We start from the raw sequence: 20,177 nt of genomic DNA on the forward strand, positions 1-20,177 counted from the left end.
ATTAAATGGAGCACCAAGGTTGCAAACAGAACGGGAGAGGGATGGAGTCCGTCACTATGGAACCAAGATTGGAGTGAGGACAGGAAACGATATTTTAAGTCCCATGGATTTAACGATAAAATATTAAGAAAGAAATCACAATACGTACCAGAAAAAACACTTCACTCAAGGGGTGACAGACATCTGTAAATAATGTTCCAAGCAAAATGGAAAAATACTGTCAGGCGCATTCATATGTGAAGCCACTGGACTGAGATAATTGGGTATGGGAATTCACAAGCTAAATGTTTTCTTTCTCATCCCAGTAAAACCATACATATTTTCAATAAGTATTCCTGAAAGCGAGCAAAGACTGACTAGAGTGCTGCAATTTGCAATTAGAATTATGTAGTATCATTGAGACAGAGATATGGGGAGGAAATACAGTGTACGTTCATCGGAATGATCTGATTCTTCACTGGCCAGAAGTGTGATGGATCTGGAATCATAGATTTCAAAAGGAAGTTGTCTGGGCACTTGAAATAAGTAAACTTGCAGGGCTACAGGAACTCAGTCAGCAGTGGGATTGATGAAATTGTTCTATGAGAAGCTAACATGGACTTGATAGGTTGAGTGACATTCTTTTGTGCCCTAAATGATTCTTTGACTGTGATATCAGGGTTTAAATAATTAAACTTTGAGGACACATTGCATAAACTTGGTGCATTCCCTGAATTCAGTGGGGATATACAGATAAATTATGTAACTGAAAAGCAGAAGAGGATCAAGGAGCTGAATTCCCTATTGAATGACCCAATTTATGAAAGACAGAGGTTCTGATGATGGTGTACACCCAAAACATATTTGTCTTTTTTCAGTGTCCAACTGACCAGCTTATTTCCAGAATTTTTGTTTTTATTATTTCATTGGCTCTATCTGTAAAAGTTGAAAAATGCAATATAAATTTAAGCCTTCTTTTTTTCCCTCTTTCTTTTTTTCCCTAATCTCATGGTTATTTTTTTAATACCCCTACACTACTGCTATACAGCAGTAGTGCTTGGTTTTATCCACAGCACCCATGTTGTGTCTGTGCAAGTGCAGGACTCAGTAAAAACACCAGTTGTGTAAACAATTTTATTAAATATTCCACCACGAGGAAAAACACCCATGTGGCCAGGGAACCAGTGTCAGGCAGAACCCAGTAGGGGCAATGCCTATGTGAAAGAAAAAGTGAAGGTGAGGGGAGAGTATGGATCAAATCAAAATAGAGTTGGAGGGGGAAATAAAGCACTCCACCCCACCGCGGTACCCACCTCTCTCTAAAGGCAGCAAGGAGCATTGGTGGACACTACGTGCTCCTTCTCCAAGGACACCTGGGCTCAAATATAACCACAGAAGAGGGGTAGGCAGTCAACAGAAATGACCCCTTTCACAGCCTGCTGCCTGGACCTGTTAATAGTCAGCCTTGCCAAGCCTTCTTCTCTCTTTAAGCATGCTATAATAAAACATCATGTAACCAGAAAAACCATTCACAAACATCATTTCACACATCTCTTATGATGTGTCTAATTGCATTTTCAATCCAATCACCTGATAGTTGGCTTTTGAAAGATTTTCTCTCAATCCAAATTAAGTCAATATTGAACCCTTGCACTTGTAATTATTCTAGTTTGGCAATTTGTTGTCCATTGTTGATATTCTGCTTCCCCCCAACCAGTTTTGGAAATGATTGGCTGTCATTGAGTGTTTGATCATTTTGCCTACGAACTACAATTCCTCTCCGAACTCAATGTTTAATCAGCTCTTTTAAATCAATTTTATTAATGTTAATTCACAATTAGAGTCATGACTTAAGCATTCAAATTCTTAATTTAGGAAAAAATTGACCTGCATTTTTATCTGGGACTCATTAGTTTTCTTCTTATTCTCTTGAACCTTCACCATCTCTGTTTCTGCATTCACAGTCTATAGTTTAGACATTATCTTTAACCAAGGAACTGAATTGTACTACCAAAAAAAAATGTTCACTAATGAACTTATCATGAAAGAATCCTATACCCTGGAACTGTCCTTGCCCATCATCCCTAAGCCAACCCCCCCACCCCCCCACCTTATGATACATTGATGTGTAAATGTACAGGAATGTTGAATTAGTTTCATAAATGTTCAAGACCCCAACCAACTTCATATGCATAAATCCAAAAAGAATCACTGAGTCATAAGCACATGTGAGTGTGCATGGTTGTGTATACCTCAGCAGATATACAAGGAGGCTCAATCTTTTCTTTTATTGTCCTCCAAATTATGACTTCAGTAAATGAAGTGTTTCTTTCTTACTTCGCCTGGCCTCTGTGACAATGTTTAATTCACTTGGTTGCACTCAATCTACATATAACTTTCGAGCTCATTCTAGTCTCATTTTAAAAATTATTGAAAGTTGTGCATTTTGATGCAATGATCAAATACGCAATACGTAATTCTACAACAAGAAATTGAACATTAAAACAGAGGGTTCCAAAGCAGAGCAGATAAAACCACTGTCATGTCTTTTGCAGGGTTCTGAGATGGGGCATGTGCTTTTCTAAAATCATTCATTGTTCAGTTCTGAAGAAAAATCATACCAGACTTACAATGTTAACTCTGTTTCTCTCTCCACAGATGCTGCCAGACCAGCTGAGTGCCTTCAGCATTCTCTATGTTTGAACTTTTGATGCTTGTCCTGTTACATTTCTGATTAAAGGTAACTCCCAAAATGTTGACATTTGGAGATGGTTAGATTGTGTCTTGATGCAGATGGCCAATGTCTGGCATTTGTGTGGCATGAATATCACTTGCCACTTAATAGCTGTAATCTGATTGTGGTCCAGATTTTGCTGCATGTGAACATGATCTCTGGCATCTGAAGAGCTGCAAATGGCTCTGAATATTGTACATTTATCATTGAACAACATGACTCTATAATGGAGGAAAGATTATTGATAAAGCAGCTGAATATATACACAGGACAAGTCCTCAAGCTGAGATGTTTGGCCTCCAAAAGCCCAACCATCTTCCTTTGTGCTAGACATCCCTCCAACAAGTGTTTTGTCATGTCACAGTCAGTATACCCTACAGAGATATGTTCATGATATCACCATTATATACCGGAGGGTATAAAGATCTCATACTCCAAACTACCTTGGATGACTTGAAGCATGACAGCCTAGTGGAAGCATACTAATTTGCTGCAAATTACTGTGTGAGGGGTTAGCCTCCATAGGGGTGTGGCTATTATAATATTGAGGAATCTAATAGATATTTATTACAACTAACCATTATCTACAAATGTGGAATTCCTTAGGCACATAAGCATCTGGGCTAATAAATTAGTTTATTAGTTTATATGATGATGATACTGTGAGTATATTGAAACACTATTCAACAAAACTCAACAACCATTAGAAAGCATTCCTCCGATTCACATTGATTTCAGTTTTTCACTCAGTCAAAAGCTGCCTTGGTGTCAAGATCAAATTATTTTTTGAGGAGAGATGGTGGTACAGTGTTAGTGGACGTGTAATCTCGAGACACAGATTATACTCTGGGGCCATAGTTAAAACCCACCATGGCAGCTAGTGGAATTGAAGTTCAATGGAAAGAAAATCTGGAATATAAAACTAGTCTTAGTAATGGTGGTCACAACAGCTATCATCAATTCTGTAAAAAGCCATCTGGTTCACTAATGCCCTTTGGTAAATGAAATATTTCTTCCTTACCTCGCCTGGCCTACAACTGATCTACACCTACAGCAAGGTGGATGACTCTTACCTGCTCTCTGAAATTTCTGAGTAAACCATTCTGTTAAGGAGCAGTTAGACATAGACAACAAGTGTGCACATTTGCTCCAAAATAATAAAGGAAAAACCTCTGGGATTCAATTATTTTATCCGAGTTTGAAGAAAGGCTGTAAAGAGATCTGCAGATGAGTGAGAGTGACGGAACTCAAACTGAGTATCAGTGCGATTTTTTAAAAAAATTCATTCACAGGATGTGGGCTTTGGTGCCCATTTATTGCCCATTCCTAGTTGTCCTTGAGAAACTGCTAGTGAGCTGTTACAGCCCTTGGAATGTACATGAACCTGGAGTGCTTTAGGAAGGGAGTTCTGGAATTTTGACCCAGTGACAATGAAAAACTAATTAGATAATTCCAAGTCAGGATGGTTTGCGACTTGGAAGGGAACATGGAGGTGGTGGTTTTCCCACATATCTGCTCCCCTCATCTTTCCCGGTGGTAGTGGTCAATGAGTTTGGACGGTGAAGTTGAAGAAGCTGTAAGGGATTGCTGCAGTTCATCTTGCAGATGGTTCACTCTTCTAATACTGTGCATCAGTGGTGGAGGAAATAAATAATTAAGGTGGTGCATCAGATGCCAATCAGGCAGACTAATTTTTCTGAATGGTGTCAAGATTCTTGAGTATTGCTGGAGCTGCACACATCCAGGCACTCCTAGCTTGTACCTTGTCAATAATGGACAGGCATGGGAGGTAGGTGCTGAATTATTTGTCACAGAATTCCAGCCTTAGACTTGCACTTACAGCCACACTTTGTGCATGATTGATCCAGTTTGGTTTTTGGCCATTGATATCGATAGTGTGGGAGTGCTCAGGGATAGTGTTTAGATTCCCTATTGGTGGAGATGGTCATTGTCTATCTTTAGTGGAGTGTGAATATTACAAACCACTTCTCAGCTGAAACATGAATATGGTCTAGGACTAAACACATTTGGACATGGAGACAAAAAGGACTGTAGATGCTGGAAGCTAGAGTCAATAAATGCGGAGCTCGAAAATCACAGCAGGTCAGGCAGCATCCGAGGAGCAGGGAAGTCAATATTTTGGGCTAAAACCCTTTGTCAGGACTGAAGAGGGGGAGGGGAGCCCAGAAATAAATGGAGGGAAGGGAGTGGGGCAAGGGGGAGGGTAGGTGAGATGGAGATAGGTGATGGCATGATGGCTCAGTGGTTAGCACTGCTGCTTTCCCAGCGCCAGCGTCCTAAATTCGATTCCACCCTCGGGTTACTGTCTGCATGGAGTTTGCACATTCTCTCTGTGTCTGTGTGGATTTCCTTCTGGTGATCCGGTTTCCTCCCATAGTCCAAAGATGTGCAAGCTAGGTGGATTGGCCATGCTAAATTGCCCATAGTGTTCGGGTATGTGTCGGTTAGGTGCGTTAGCGTTAGGAAAATGCAGGGTTACGGGGATAGGATGGGGGATGGGTCTGGGCGGGGATGCTCTTTGGAGGGTTGGTGTGGACTTGTTGGGCCAAATGGCCTGTTTCCACACTGTAGGGATTCTAAGAATATCCTTTCGAACTTTAGGACAGCACAGTGGCTCATTGGTTAGCACTGTTGCCTCACAGCACCAGAGATCTGGGTTTGATTCCACCTTCAGGCAACTGTCTGTGTGGAGTTTGCATATTCTGCACTGTGTCTCCTTTGGGTGTTCTGGTTTCCTCCCACAGTCCAAAGGTGTGCAGGTTAGGTGGATTAGCCATGGGTAATGCAGGGTTACAGTGTCTGGGTGGGATGCTCTTCAGACGGTCAGTGTGGACTTAATGGGCCTAATGGCCTGTTTCCACACTGTAGGGATTCCACAATAGCTCAACCAGCTTGGTCAGTGGTGATACTACTGAGACACTTTGGTTGATGGACTTTGAGCTTCCCCCACCCAGAGTGCATTCTGCACCCATGCCACCCTGAGTGCTTCCTCCTAGTAATGTTTAACAAGGAGGAAACCTGAATAATCAGCCAAGTAGGGGTGCTAAGTGGTTATCAGCAGGAGGTTCCCTTGCCCATGTTTGACCTGACAGTATGAAACTTCATGGGGCCCAGACTCAATATCAACAACTCCCTGGATAACTATCTCCTGCACAGTGTACCACTGTAATGCCACTCTAGTGGGTTTGTCTTGCTGCTGGGGGGTGACATATCCAAGGATGATGATGTCTGGAGCATTGTCTACAAGGAATGATTCTATGAGTATGACTGTGTAGCTGCTGCTTGACTAGTTTCTGGGACAGTTGTCTGAATTTTGACACAAGGTTCCAGATGTTAGGGTGGCACGGTGGCTCAGTGGTGAGCATGCTGCCTCACAGGGCCCCAGGTTCAATTCCAGCCTTGGACGACTGTCTGTTTGGAGTTTGCACTTTCTCCCTGTGTCTGGATGAGTTTCCTCCGAGTGCTCTGGTTTTTTCCACAGTCCAAAGATGTGCAGGTTAGGTGGATTGGCCGTGAGAAATGTGGGGTTACAGAGATGTTTGGATGGTCGGTGTGGACTCGATGGGCCGAATAACCTGCTTCCATGCTGCAGGGATTCTATGTTAGCGAAGAGAACATTACAAGCTCAACATGGCTGTGTTGGAGTTGTTTCTGGTATCTAGTTCGTTGCTAGGTGGTCCATCCAGTTTAAAATTCATTGTGGTTTGAGTGGCTTTTTAGATAATTTCAGAGGGCAATTAAGAATCAACAGTGTTACAATTAATGAAAGAAAGGTAGAAAGGCAAAGAGTTTTAGGACATAATTTCAGACCTTAGGGCCCAGGCAAATGAAAGTATGACTACCAATGGTGGAGTGTTTAAAATTAAGGATGTCCAAAATTAGAGGAGGTTGGATCTCAAAACATCATGGAGCTGGAGGAAATAAAAGAGATAGGGAAGGATGAGGCCATGGAGCGATTTGAAAACAAAAATGATCATTTTGAAATTGCAGCATTGCTTACCTGGAAGCCAATGCATGTCAATAAGTACAGCAATCATAGAGTCATTTACAATGCAGAAGGAATTCTCTGAATCCATGCTGACTTCCTGTGAACCAATTCAATGTTAATTCTATTTCCTCTCTTGATCCCTGTCACTCTGCAAGTTGTTTTATCCTTCAAGTGTCTATTCAATTTCCTGCTGGTGTTTCTGTTTGTGGGCAATGAGTTCCTGATCATTACTGCTTGCTGAGTTAAAGTGTTCCTCTTCACATCTCTGGCATATCTTTTGACCAAAACCTTCAATCTGTGTCCCCCTTCATCCTTCTACTATCAACAATAGTCACAGTTTTCTGCTGCTTCCCTTATCCAAACTTGTCATAATCTTGCACACTATTATCAAATCTCCCCATAATCTCTGCTCAAAGGAGAGCCCAGTTTTTCCAACCCAAGTTTGTAACTAAAATCTCTCATCCCTGGAACCATTCCGGTAAATCTCCTCTGCACCTCATCATGGGTCCTCATGCTCCTCCTAAAATGTGGTGGCCAAGTCAATGGGATTTGGTGCAAATTAGCTTAATGTTTGATTTGTAGGGAATGGAATAAGAATAGAATAGAATAGTGAAGACCCAATTAACAAAAACTTGAATAAGGATTTCAATAGCAGGTGCACTGGTGCAGGTCAGAGTTGGGTGACAGTCTCAGTAGTGTTGTGAGGATGAGATCTTATCAGGATCAGATATGACACAAAGTTTGTGAACAGTCTAAATCAGCCTCAGACAGTGACCAGGTAGAGCAGGGAATTGGTGACTCAGAAATGTAGTTTGTAATGGCTTCATTGTTCTGAATATTTAGTTGAGGGAAATTTCTGCTCATCAAGCCCCAGATATTGACAAGCAGCCTGACAATTTTGAGATACTGTAAGAGTTGAGAGAGGTGTGGTGAGGCAGAGTTGGGTGTCATCAGCCCATACGTGGAATCCATTGGTGTATTTTTAAATGGTGCCACCAAAATGAAGTATACAGATGAGAAATAAGAGCTGGTAGGGCTAGACCTTGAGAGACACCACAAACAATCTATCTGGAGGGGTTTATGAATAGGAAGGATTTAGAGGGGTATGGGCTAAATGCTGGCAAATGAGACTAGGTCATTTTGGAATGTCTGGTTGGCACGAACGAATTAGACCAAAGGGCCTGTTTCTGTGTTGTATGACTCTATGACAATGTTGCCAGATTGAAAAGAGAAATCAATGATGGTAATTGTCTGACTACAACTGGAGAGACAAGAGGGACTAGGTGAGTCCAGCCCTACCAAGCTGGGTAGTAGTGTTGGTGAGTTTGGCGTGGTGAACCATGTCAAAATCGGTATAGATTCAAAACCAGAGAAGGAATAGTTTATCCTGGTCACAGTCACATATGTTGTTATTTGTGACTTTGACCACCATTGGCCACCACATTTTAGGAGGAGCATGAGGACACATGATGAGGTGCAGAGGAGATTTAACAGAATGGTTCCAGGGATGAGAGATTTAAGTTTCAAACTTGGGTTGGAAAAGCTGGTGTTCTCCTTTGAGCTGTATCAATACTGCAATTGGAGCATAACCATAGATGTGCTAACTCTTCTGAGGTGATTGTGAGAGATGTAGTTTCTCATTCATATTCAACTTTATCCACAATCTCACAGAAGAACTGAAATCTCAGGATTTTTAATAGTACTTTTACGTATATGCACTTAATCTGAGACTGTTCATGCACATCTTAAGGTCGATGTGCTTTGCTTGAGGAGGAAACTGGAAATGGGAGCCTGCAAAACATGTTGCTTTGAGTCTGGATCTTTAAGCGATGACCTAAGCGCTGATGTGTATGCATGAGTTGCAAGGTGACATATGGTACGGTCCTGAAGTTTGTTCTTAAACTGGAGAGAAATAATTTATTCAATTATGAGTAAAATGCTGCAGATGATGAAAATGTGATACAAAAACAAGGGATGCTGGAGAAACTCAACAGGTTTTGCAGCATCTTTGGAGAGTTAATGTTTCAAGTATGTCATGACTCTTCTTCAGAACAGTTCTGGTGGGACAAACCTGATATTTGGGCATATCTGTTTTCTCAAGGAGTCCTAAATAAGGCATTAGGCTCCCCACTAGTGTACACAGGGGAAATGTTCATCTTAGGCAGCTCTCTGAATGTCTGAAAAATCATCTGACTCAATTTTCAACAATTTGGCAGGAGATGTTGCTGTCTACTTTTTAACCTTTGGGACCATGTGCTAGTTCAAGTCTGCCACTGCTTCCAAGCATTAAAGGATAGTGATACTTTTTTTTTATAAGAAGCACTGAAATGTTGAGCTTAAGTAAGCCAAGAACAACTTGTTTAGCTCTGTACCAAACCTCTTCATTTGTAAGAATTTGTTTGTTGATTTATGCAACGGTGACTGTGCCATAACTAGAAAAATCTTATTGCAGTTATTCAAACAGTGAGATCTGGAAAAGATAGACATGTGTCTTATGGGCAGAGAGGTTGGAAGCACATTTGTCCCATATAACTAATGAGGATCTAATCTCCTCTTCTTTGGCAGTCCCTCAGGGTCCAGGACAACTTCCTTCCATTTGGGGTGGGGAAGGGGGATTTCTTTGGTGGTTAAATAATTCAATCCTGGAGCCGCAGACTCCAGGGGAGGGGCAGGTGACATTTGATGAAGCAGGAGGGTGGGATGTTCTGATTCTGTGAACTCTTTCCCCTCCTTGTGCTTAGCCTCCATGTGCTCCACTTGGTGATACTGGAAGTGGTGGCATTTTTGTGGATACTTCTTCTTAAGTTTGTGCATTCTAGGGCAAGCAATTCCCATGCATTGGTGGGGATATTACATTTGTTTGGGGGGGTTTTCAGAGTGTCCTTGTAGCATTTCATTTACCCTCCTAGTGATCACTTACCACTGCCGAGCTCAGACCAGAGTTCCTGTTTAGGGAGTCCGATGTTGGGCCCACCCACAGCAGCTAGTCATACGTGACATTGGCCTGGGAGAGGATGCTTATGTTGGTATGCCTATTCTGCCAATGGATTTCCAGGATTTTGCAAAGGCAGCAGTGGTGATAACTCTCCAATGATTTGAGATATCTACTGTACATGCTCTATGTTTCTGGTGCATACAGGAGGGTGGGAGCATGGCTTCAATGTAGTGCATGAGCTTAGTGCTGGATTTGAAGTCCTGGACTCCAAACATTCTGTTCCTTAGGTTGCAATGGTTTATTGGAGTCAATGTTTGATTTCATTATCAATGTCTGCTTGCACCAAGAGGAAGCTTCCAAGGTATGGAAAATGATCCACATTGTCCAGAGGCTTGCTGTGCATTTTTATGTGTGCCTGATTGGGGACTCCTTGGGAAAGCTGATTTGCTGACATGTTGTGGTATCCACTCCACTTTCCTCTATGTGCCTCAGAGCCGTTGACTCCATTAACAAAAATCTATTCAATACTACCTTGACTAAAGTCAGTGACACAGTACTTTGTGGGGAAAAAAAATTCCACAGGGAGAGGGGTCAGTGGTTGAGGAGAAAGAAGCATGAACAATATTGTCTAATATTGGCTATGACATGTGAGATGAATTAAATTTAATCATCCAGGATGATGTGATTGCTCTGAATGCTCTATTTGGCTGCCCTTCTCAATAGACAGCCTCTGAGAGCACTCAGCCGCCCACTTCCGGTATCACTGTCAATCAGACAAAAAAGTGAATGGGATTGACCCGATGACGTTCTGGTCTGGCCCCCGCCCCCTCCGTTCTGATTGGTTCCATGGTCTAAAATATAGTCGTCAATGCTAGTTGCTTGAGGGCCCTTTCCCTTTTGAGGACGAAGAGGGGTCTTAACAAAATTATTAAAAGTGTAATCGAAAGCGCTTTTTTTTTTAAAAAAAAGGAAAGTGCGGGCCTTCTGGCTTTTTTTGTGTGTTGATTTTTTTTTTGTTTTGGTTGTGGGGACAGGCAGGCGGTTGGTCTGTACATCCGGGTGTGTGAAGCGGCTGTTGCCGGGCTTCGGGAGACAGGCCGGTTCCGTCGGCTCCGGCTCAGGCCAGAGCGGGAGAGGCGGCAAGCGAAGGGCCGAGTGTCCATAACCCCCACTTCCTCCATACCCCCTCCCCTCCCGGGAAGGAGCCTGCACTCGGCCTCCTGTCTTCGGGAGTCGGTCTTTGGGGAGGCGCCGGGGTCTGAACCCCCCCCCCCACCCCCCCCCTGCCGTTCCCCCCCCCCCCCCCAACCCCCCCCAAAAAAAAAACCTCGGCGCGGGCGGGTGGGCCGCTCTCCTTCCTCGTTCAGTCTCTCCACTCGGCCCGGACCTGGTGACCGGCAGGGCAGCCGGACGCCTTTTTCTTTCCTGCTCTCTCTCACCCGGGCAAACTTCCTCAGTCAGAGGCCTGAACTGTCAGCCTCGGAATCTCTCTCTGTCAGGTGTGTGTGTGGTTATTATGCAAAACATGGTCTAGCCTCGGTCTTTGTACCTGGTGAAGCAAACTACTTTTTTTTGTCCTATCTTGTTTATATCACGTTTTGTTTATGGCTTCCTACGACGTCAAATGAAATAGCTGGCCATTTGTTCCTAGTGTGCCTTGGCTGTGGTGAAGTCGGGTTAATTTTGTCCTTTTTTATTTTTGCAAGTTGGTTTGTTTCAAAACTGAAAATGTCTAAGGGAGAGCTGGTTGCAGTTGCTTTCTCCTAGTGGGTGAGGAGACAAACCTGCGCAATTGGTACTTTGATGTCTGTGCTGTACGATAGTGTAACGCTACTAGCGCAACAGTAGTTGATGGAATGGAAATTAAATTTCTTTTGTAGCGTTAACTGTGTTCCGAGCTAACTTAACTTGGGTTCATTAAGGTGCAGTAGCTTTAAATGTTCGAATTGACTGAGTTTAAAGCTTTGTGTTTTCGTTTGAAGGTACATGTTCACAAAGCCCTCCATGGCAGCCATGGATAAAAGGGAATGGATTGAAGAAAATGGAGAACCATTAGCTAATCTACCAAAAATCTTTGTTATGAAGAAACCATATCGATATTCAAAGGTATGAATCATGTGGTGATAGCTAGGATTAATATTTAAAATGCATTTCATGGAACTGATGTGGTTGACACCTTTAACTTTATTTTGGGTCTTACAGCTTGCAAGTATTTATTTTTGTTTTAGTAATAATGGGCCATACTTGTCAAGTTGATAGATCATGATTAATAGAACAGATTCTGTTCAAGAATTTGTCTTGGTGACTGTGTCCAGCTGTAGCAAAATTGGAAGATTCTGTTTAACTTGGTGCAGCTGAGTGGAAACAAATCAACAGCAATGACCAAAGAGTTGTGAGGTATGACTCAAGATCATTTTGTGGTGTGATGTCACGTAGCAGCAGTCCCTGTTCCACTGAACTGTGAAAGTATGGGTAGTGTGACCCACTTAACTGCTATCTTTTGATGCAAGTATCAGTCTTAACTTTCTGCTTATGATCTGAATACTGCTGGCTACACTTCAAGAAATACCAATCTCCAACTGCCCCTTGGAGCTGGTGGTAAACTGCCTTTTTTTTTGTAGTTCACATGCTGTTAGGCAAGTTTATTTTAGGATTTGATCTAGAAGTGTTAAAATGGTACAAGATAGAACTGTACAGCAGAGGGGCCCTTCAGCCCATGATACTGTGCCAAACATGACACCAAATTAAACTAATCCCTTTTGTCTGCTGTTGGTCCATATGCCTTTATTCCTTGCATATTCATGTCCTTGTCTAAAAGTCCTTTTTTTTAAATGCCTCTATATTTGCCGCCTCCTCCACCACCACCCTGGCAGTGTTCCAGACTCGTACTTTTTTTTAACAAAAAAGTTGCTCCTGGTGTCTCCTCTGAACCCCACCCCAAATGCATGCCCCCTAGTATTAGACCTTTCAACTCTATCTATGCATCTCAATTTTATAGATTTGTATCAGGTCTCCCCCCTCTGTTTTCCTTTGAGTAGCAGAGACTGAGTTTTTCTAGCCTCTATATTACTTAACCTCTAGTCCAGGCAGCATCTTGGTAAAGCTCCTCTGCGTACTCTCCAAAGCCCCTGCATCTTTCCTGTAATGTGGTGACCAGAATTGAATGCAATACTGTGGCCTAATCAACATCTTAAAAGCTGCAACATGACAGCCTGATTCTTGTACACAATTCCCCAACCAATAAAAGCAAGCATGCTATTTGCCACCTTTACCATCCTATCTACTTGGCTAATTGCAGGGAGCTATGGACTTGAACCCCCAAGATCCTTCTGTACATCAAAGCTGTTCAGAGTCTTGCCACTAGCTATATGTTTCCTTAACACTTGATCTCCCAAAGTGTAGCACCTTACTTAACCGGATTAAACTCTATCTGCCACTTCTCTGCCCATATCCTGCTGTGTCCTTTGACAAACTTCGACACTATCCCTAACTCCACCGATCTTTATATCGTCTGCAAACTTGCTAACCTACCCATCTACATTTTCATCCAAGTCACTTATATAAATCTCAAACAGCAGAGGTCCCAGTACAGATCCCCTGCGGAACACCACTAGTCATGGATCTCCAGCCTGGAAAATGCCACCAATACCGTCTTGCTTCTATAGGCAAGCCAATTCTGAATCCATGTGGCCGAGTCACTCTGGATCCCATGCATCTTAATCCTCTGGATGAGTCTACCATGAGGGACCTTGTTGAAAGCCTTATGAAAATCCATGTAAACAACATCCACTGTCGACCCTCAATCAGCTTTGTCACCACCTCAAATGCCAATCATCTTAGTAAGACATGACCTGCCCTGCACAAAGCTAATGCTAACTGGCCCTAATGAGGCCATGCTTTTTCCAAATGTGCATAAATCCTGTCCCTAAGAATTCTCTCTAATAGCTTTCCAACCACCAACGTGAGACTTGCTAGTCTGTAGTTTCCTGGATTATCTCTAGTTCCCTTCTTGAACAGAGGAACAACACTAGCCGCTCACTAGTACTCTGGGATCTCTCCAGTGGCTGGTGAGGATACAAAGATCTTGGTCAAGGTCCCAGCAATCTCCTGTCATGCCTTTCTCAATAATCTGGGCTAGATACCATCGGGCCCTAGGAACTTAGCCACCTTGATGCTCTTGAAGAGATCAACACCACTTCTTTCTTGATCTCAATGCATTTTAGCATGCCCCACACAATTCTCACTATTCTCCGTATTCTTCTGGGTGAATACTGATGCAAAGTGCTCATTTAGGATCTTGCCCATATTCTCTGCTTCCAAGCACAAGTTCCCTCCTTTCACCTTGAGTGGTCCTACCTTCTCCCTAGTTATCCTATTGTTTTTAAATGGATCCATAGAATACCTTTGGGATTCTCTTTAACCCTACTGGCCAAGATCATTCCATGCCCTCTTGCTCCCCTAATTTCCTGCTTGGGTGCTTTTCTTGTATTCCCCATGGGCCCTATCTGATGTTAGCTTTCCTTCTGTGTTTTTATTTCCCCTTTGTGACTAAATTCACAAACTCCCTCACTATCCAAGGGTCCCTTACTTTGCCTTCCTTATCCTTCCTCCTTAATGGAACATGCCAGACTTGAACTCTCGCCAGCAGGTCTTTAAATAGTTCCCACATGTCAAATCTGGACTTGCCTGATAACAGCTCCTCCCAATGAACACTCTAGTTCCTGCCTAACACTAATGTAATTTGCCTTCTCCCAATTTATGCCTTCCCTTGAGGTCCTGACTTATCCTTGTTCATAGCTATCTTAAAACTTAAGGGATAACAAGTTGTGGAGCTGGAGGAACACAGCAGGCCAAGCAGCATCAGAGGAGCAGGAAAGCTGACGTTTTGGGTCGGGACCTTTCTTCATTTTTGAAGAAGGGTCCAGACCCGAAATGTCAGCTTTCCTGCTCCTCTGCTGCCTGGCTTGCTGCGTTCCTCCAGCTCCACACCTTATTATCTCAGACTCCAGCATCAACAGTTCCTACTATCTGAGTGAGTTAAAACTTAAGGGTTGTGTTCACTTAACAAGATGTGCTCTCTCTGAAGGGTCTGTCACCTGGCCAGGCTGGTTAGACAATACAAGGTCCAGTATGGCCCCTCCTGTAGCTGGATTATCCACATACTGTTTCAGGAAACCCTCTTGGATGCCGCTTAACGAATTCCGCTGGGTCTAAACTCTTGCTCTAAGGGATTCCTGGTTGATACTGGGGAAGTTAGTCATTCACTATGACAACTATTTTTATTGCACCTTACCATAATCCGCCTATATAATTGTTCCTCAATCTCTTGGCTGTTGAGAGGCCTGTAGTATAATCCAATCAGTGATTGCTCCCATCTTATTTTTGAACTCTACCCATTTTGCCTCCGTGGATGTGCCCTCCAGGATGTCCTGTCTGGGTGCAGATGTAACATTGCTGACATTGAGTTTAGTTGTCACTGGGAACCTTTATGAATCCACATGAATGGTTTATCAAGTGTGACTTGGCTTAACTATTTGGTGTTTAAGTAGCCAATTCATTGGAGACTGTTTCATATCATTTTTGAATATGAATCATGAATTTGCATTTGCCAGATGAGGAGAAATTGTAGCTACTTCTAGTCACCCTTATTGATGTAAGACCAGTTTGTGTCATAATATGCCTGTTGAGCATCCTGTGCTTTGGAGTGCATTTACGCTGCAACCCTGTTTTTGCATGGAGCAGAATGACTTAAGATTGAATTTAAATAATACCCTTGGGGCTTTTGAATGTTAGTTGAATAACTTGTAAAGCTGAAGAGTTGCTGTATGAAGATAATGCTTAAGCATTTTAGCAGTGGGAATCCCTTACGTTAATATATTAAATTTTCTGGATTGGGAGCAAGTATGGGCAAATACAGAAAAAAAAATTGACTTGAAGCTTAAGTACAGTGTCTCAAAAGAAGCTGACATTGAGTTCAATTGTCATGTTGTGTGGCTTGGCTTAGCTAGTTGATGTTTAAGTAGCCAATACATTGGAGACTCTTATCTTTTAAATGATATAAAATGTGAATTTACACTTGCTTGATCTGTAGGATGTCTTGGATTTTGACTTTGGCTGTGGCATCAAAATAATGTTTTTATACATGAGAATTTGTATGCACTGTTATGTGCCAGTTTGTTTATCTTGATGTGTCATTCCAAGCTGTACAATTTCACACTTGGAATTGTCCTTTAGACTTATCTTTCAAGTTCACAGCTTCTTTTGGTAAAGCTTTACTGCATTCCCTCTTATGGACCAGACCAAACCCCCTCAAAATATATCAAGACGCGAATTCCTTTACTCAAAGGAAAGTGTAAGATTCTGTGTTCCAGGTGTGATTTGGTACACTACTAGGCTCTGAGCGAAACACTGTATTCTTACAGTTAAAATACAAATAAAACAAGAATTGGCATAACTTTAATTCTATTGAAATACTAAACATTGTTTAACTAATCAACTGTTCTGATATAGCATCCCATAAATATGCCCTTGGGAGCAGCAAATTTGTAAAACAGATCTTCCTAACATGCTATCTCCCTTCCAGTCTAGGGGAAAGGAATACAAAAGTAAGCAATCTAGCAGCAGGGAGAGAACTTTTGCTTTTGACTGCAGCAGAGGGAGCGAGCCACATTTAGCAGTTCCAACTCCAAAAACCCTAGCTTCAACAAAGTGAAACTAAAAGCCTGGGTCATTGTGAGCCTGACTCCATCCATTCATGCTGCTTTTGTCTTTAGTTTTTAAAAAAACATTAGAGCACAAAGCTGTTTACCCATTGCTTCTGAAGCAGACATTCCAGCACTGCTGTGACAACATGCAAGATGACCAGGACAGAACGAATCTCTGAAAGACACAGTACTGTTACAGAGATAGCAGGAACTGCAGATGCTGGAGAATCTGACAACAAGGTGTAGAGCTGGATGAACACAGAAATTCTGAAGAAGGGTCTAGGCCCGAAACGTCAGCCTTCCTGCTCCTCTGATGCTGCTTGGCCTGCTGTGTTCATCCAGCTCTACACCTTGTTGTCACAGTACTGTTACACCTCTTTTTAGCAAGAACATCCTGTTTCCTTTTGGATAAGGAGACCAACACTGCATGCCATATTCAAGGTGTGAGCGCATCAATGCCCTGTATGAATTGTGGCTATACATCCTTTTTTTTTGATTTCTGCACTCATTGATTTGAATTGTCTTTGTTTTTTTAAGATTTGACTTAGGATTGTATTCTCTGGAGTTGAGAATGAGGGCAGGATCTAAAGGAAACCTATAAAATTTTAACAACTAGGCAGGTTAGATGCAGGAAGGATGTTCGTGATGGTGGGGGAGGAAATGCGGGGTCATTTTAAGACTAAGATGAGAAATCTTTCCACCCAGCAAGTGGTGAGCCTGCAATATTGATAACCACAAAGTGGCCAAAAATTGTGTGCGTGCATCTTGATCATATTGAATGGTGGAACAGATGCAAGGGGTCAAGTGGTGTACTCCCTTTTTTGTGTGAGTGCTCTCCGATCTCAGCTGACCACCATCCCCATATGCTCAGCCTCCCATGTGCCTTTACTCATTGGTCATGTATCTTATTCTTGCGCACCCACTCTCTCTTCCCCACCACCTCCCCCCCGACCTGTGGTTGCCAAAGCCAATTGGTGTCCCCACTTCTGTTATTACTGTGCTCTAATACGTTGAATTTATTAGTGCTCAGTTAGGGATCTCAGTGCTGCATGTGTATGGTGCAGTACTTGAAGTTGTATGCTTTTCTAGGCAAGGAGATGTCATAATGAGCTTTGATTTCAGCTTTGATCCATTTTGGGAATCCGTGATTCACTCGAAGTCACTTCACATGCAGCAGTGATCCTTACACAATCCTCAAATTGGTTTCCCTTTGTATGTTGGAGAGCAGTGTTCCTCATCCTGGCCAGTACATAATTCAGTATATGCCCTGCTCCCTGACCACTACCAGCCCCCCTCCCCAATTTTTTTTTAAACAGAGCGATTGAAATTACAGTTGTTTGCAGTACAGGCCATTCAGTCCATATATAAAATGGCTTTCGGCAGAGCAGTCTAGCTGTGTCCATTCCTTAGCTTGATAAATTTTATCTCTAAATGCAATCTGATTTCCTTACACTGTTGATTCCACTTCGTCCACCCCTTTAGGCAGTAAGTTTCAAGTCCTTGCGACTCACTGAAGCCTCTTCTCCATCTATTGACCAGATATTAAATCTGTCCACTTGTCCTTGTAACCATCATTTAATGGTAATAGCTTTTCTTATCCTGCATCTCTGGACCATGCACCCACCATGATAGCAAATCTACTGTGCAAACTTTCAAAATATCTTGTCACACTTTAGGATGCCATTCAGAACTGGGCTACTTGTGACCTAGAGATAATAAGAACTGCTGATGCTGGAGTCAGAGAAGTGTGAAGCTGGAAGAATACAGCAGGCTCGGCAGCATCAGAGGAGCAGGAAAGCTGACGTTTTGGGTCGGGACCCTTCTTCAGAATAATTCTGAAGTATAACTTTCAATGTTGGGGGAGTGGTGGAAATCAATCCATTAAATAAGATCAAGGCTGAATTTCATTAATCTAGCAAATTCTGTACATCGTTCAAAAATGTTGTGCAATTGAAACGAGTAACTCAATCCCAGCAGTGGTAATTTGATCTATAACTTGATTCCTAACTGCTTACATGTTAGTGTCCATGTGCAAAGTGAGTTCAAAAAACTGTTAAATAATGTGACCATTTTATAACCATGGCAATAGCTGAACCAATGCACAGTAAACAATATTAACTGATCAAATTGTACTTGTGCAGATATCTAGATTCTAGATCTAGAATTTCCAATTGGATGGACTGCCTGAAGTAAACTCTACTGATGAAGCAACTACTTAATGATTTAGGATCTTTCTGGAGAGAATGTACAATATTCGCAGCTGCACCTCTCAACTAGCAGCTTTTTCAATGGTATTGTATTGGTAGTCTTAGTCTGAGGGGTATGTTTTGAATGTCAGGCATTACAAATGGTTATGATTTGAACTATCTAATTTCCACACAGTGAAGTTGTGTGACGGACAGCTAATTAGCTCTGCTATATGGAACATGTAGTTCATATTGCCTTAAATGGGTTTTGAAGAAAAATGTCCAGTTGAAGCAAATTGCAAGATCAGTTTGGAAAATTTTCTTGAATTATCATTGGCATTTGCACAGTTAGTGCAAAGAGTTGAATGTCACAATGCTATTGTTAATCACTCAGCATGGGTGTTGAGATTTTTTGGGAATGATTTAGTGTCTTGTAGTAACATAGGACAAAATAGTTACCAATATCCAAGTTGATATCTAGAGGCGATTTCGAATAAATTTTTGATTGCTGTTTCAGACTTGTAGGGCTTGATGACTAAGTGCTTCCTGTTTGGAAGTTTAAGTCACACTTTGCAGTACAGCAAGAAACCTTGGTGTGGTATGATTAACTCATTACCAGCATCCCTGTACATTTTTGTGCGTACTGATAAAGAACCTTTTGTGCAAGTGAGCATTCTTGTAAGAAATGATGCAGTTGTTGATGCCATACCTATGCAAAATCCCAAGGTTACCAGAGCATTAGGTAATTGATATCCCTCATGTCAGGTCTTCAAATAGACAGCAGAAGCTTTGAGTTGGGAGGTGGGCAATGCTCCAAACACACTGCAGGAATGGAATTAGTATTGGTTTTGGGAAGGCTTCACTTGCGGGGCATGCCACAGATTTTTAATGGCTTTTCCCCATTAAGATTTAGACCACAGTCTGAGTGCTGTTGATGTCAATTTTTAAAGCCAAATACTGGGCAATCAGGTAATTGTACTGTTATTTTGTCATGCCAGGATGAAGTATATGCAGTTTAACATTTTTAAAGTGAATTCTAATTCCTGGTTTATGCTAAACTGTCCAGAAAAAGCCAAGATTCTTCCAGCTTGTGTTTTGAATGTTGCAGCCTCGACCAGATGTGAATTTGTTTTGAGAAGTCCACTGAGTTTACTTCAGCATTGGGTGCAGCTAGGTTCAATATCTACACAATTGTTTTTGCATCACTGGTTCACTGGATGTTGAATAGAGATAAAGACAATTTTAATCATGCTTCCCCCAAATCTGACTAGACTGTCTAGGCTACAGCCCACAATCCAGTTTTCTCCTAAATTTGAGTTACTTCAGGTTTTGGTTTACTTATCTTTGCCACACCTCAACCAATTTGAATCCTGACACCAGATAGATATACAATGCTGCAGACCAGATAGCAATTCCCCTTCAAGGGGAGATGTTGGGTTTTGGTCAGATGGCATAGTAACAGGAAGTAGGTGTTGACATTGGGGGTGGAATGAAGGTGACAGCACTATCTGCTGAAGCTGTCAGGGCAGACATTTGGTCATCAAGCCCTTTGCTGTGCTGCTGTAGGTTAATGGCTCATTATCTTTGCCAAATTAATGTGCTTTTCTCCATAATCCCTTGAAGCCATTAG

At 42.2% G+C, this 20,177-nt stretch overlaps 1 long non-coding RNA gene across 1 annotated transcript; it reads left to right on the forward strand.

Moving 5' to 3' along the window:
- Positions 1-10,965: 10,965 nt before the first annotated feature.
- Positions 10,966-11,764, forward strand: LOC125485974. Its single transcript, XR_007264691.1, has 2 exons — positions 10,966-11,156; positions 11,640-11,764. It is a non-coding gene; the product is annotated as an uncharacterized LOC125485974 (long non-coding RNA).
- The last annotated feature ends 8,413 nt before the right edge of the window (positions 11,765-20,177 follow it).

Source organism: Rhincodon typus, chromosome 24 (assembly GCF_021869965.1).
Source record: "Rhincodon typus isolate 14 chromosome 24, sRhiTyp1.1, whole genome shotgun sequence".
Lineage (NCBI taxonomy): Eukaryota > Metazoa > Chordata > Chondrichthyes > Orectolobiformes > Rhincodontidae > Rhincodon > Rhincodon typus.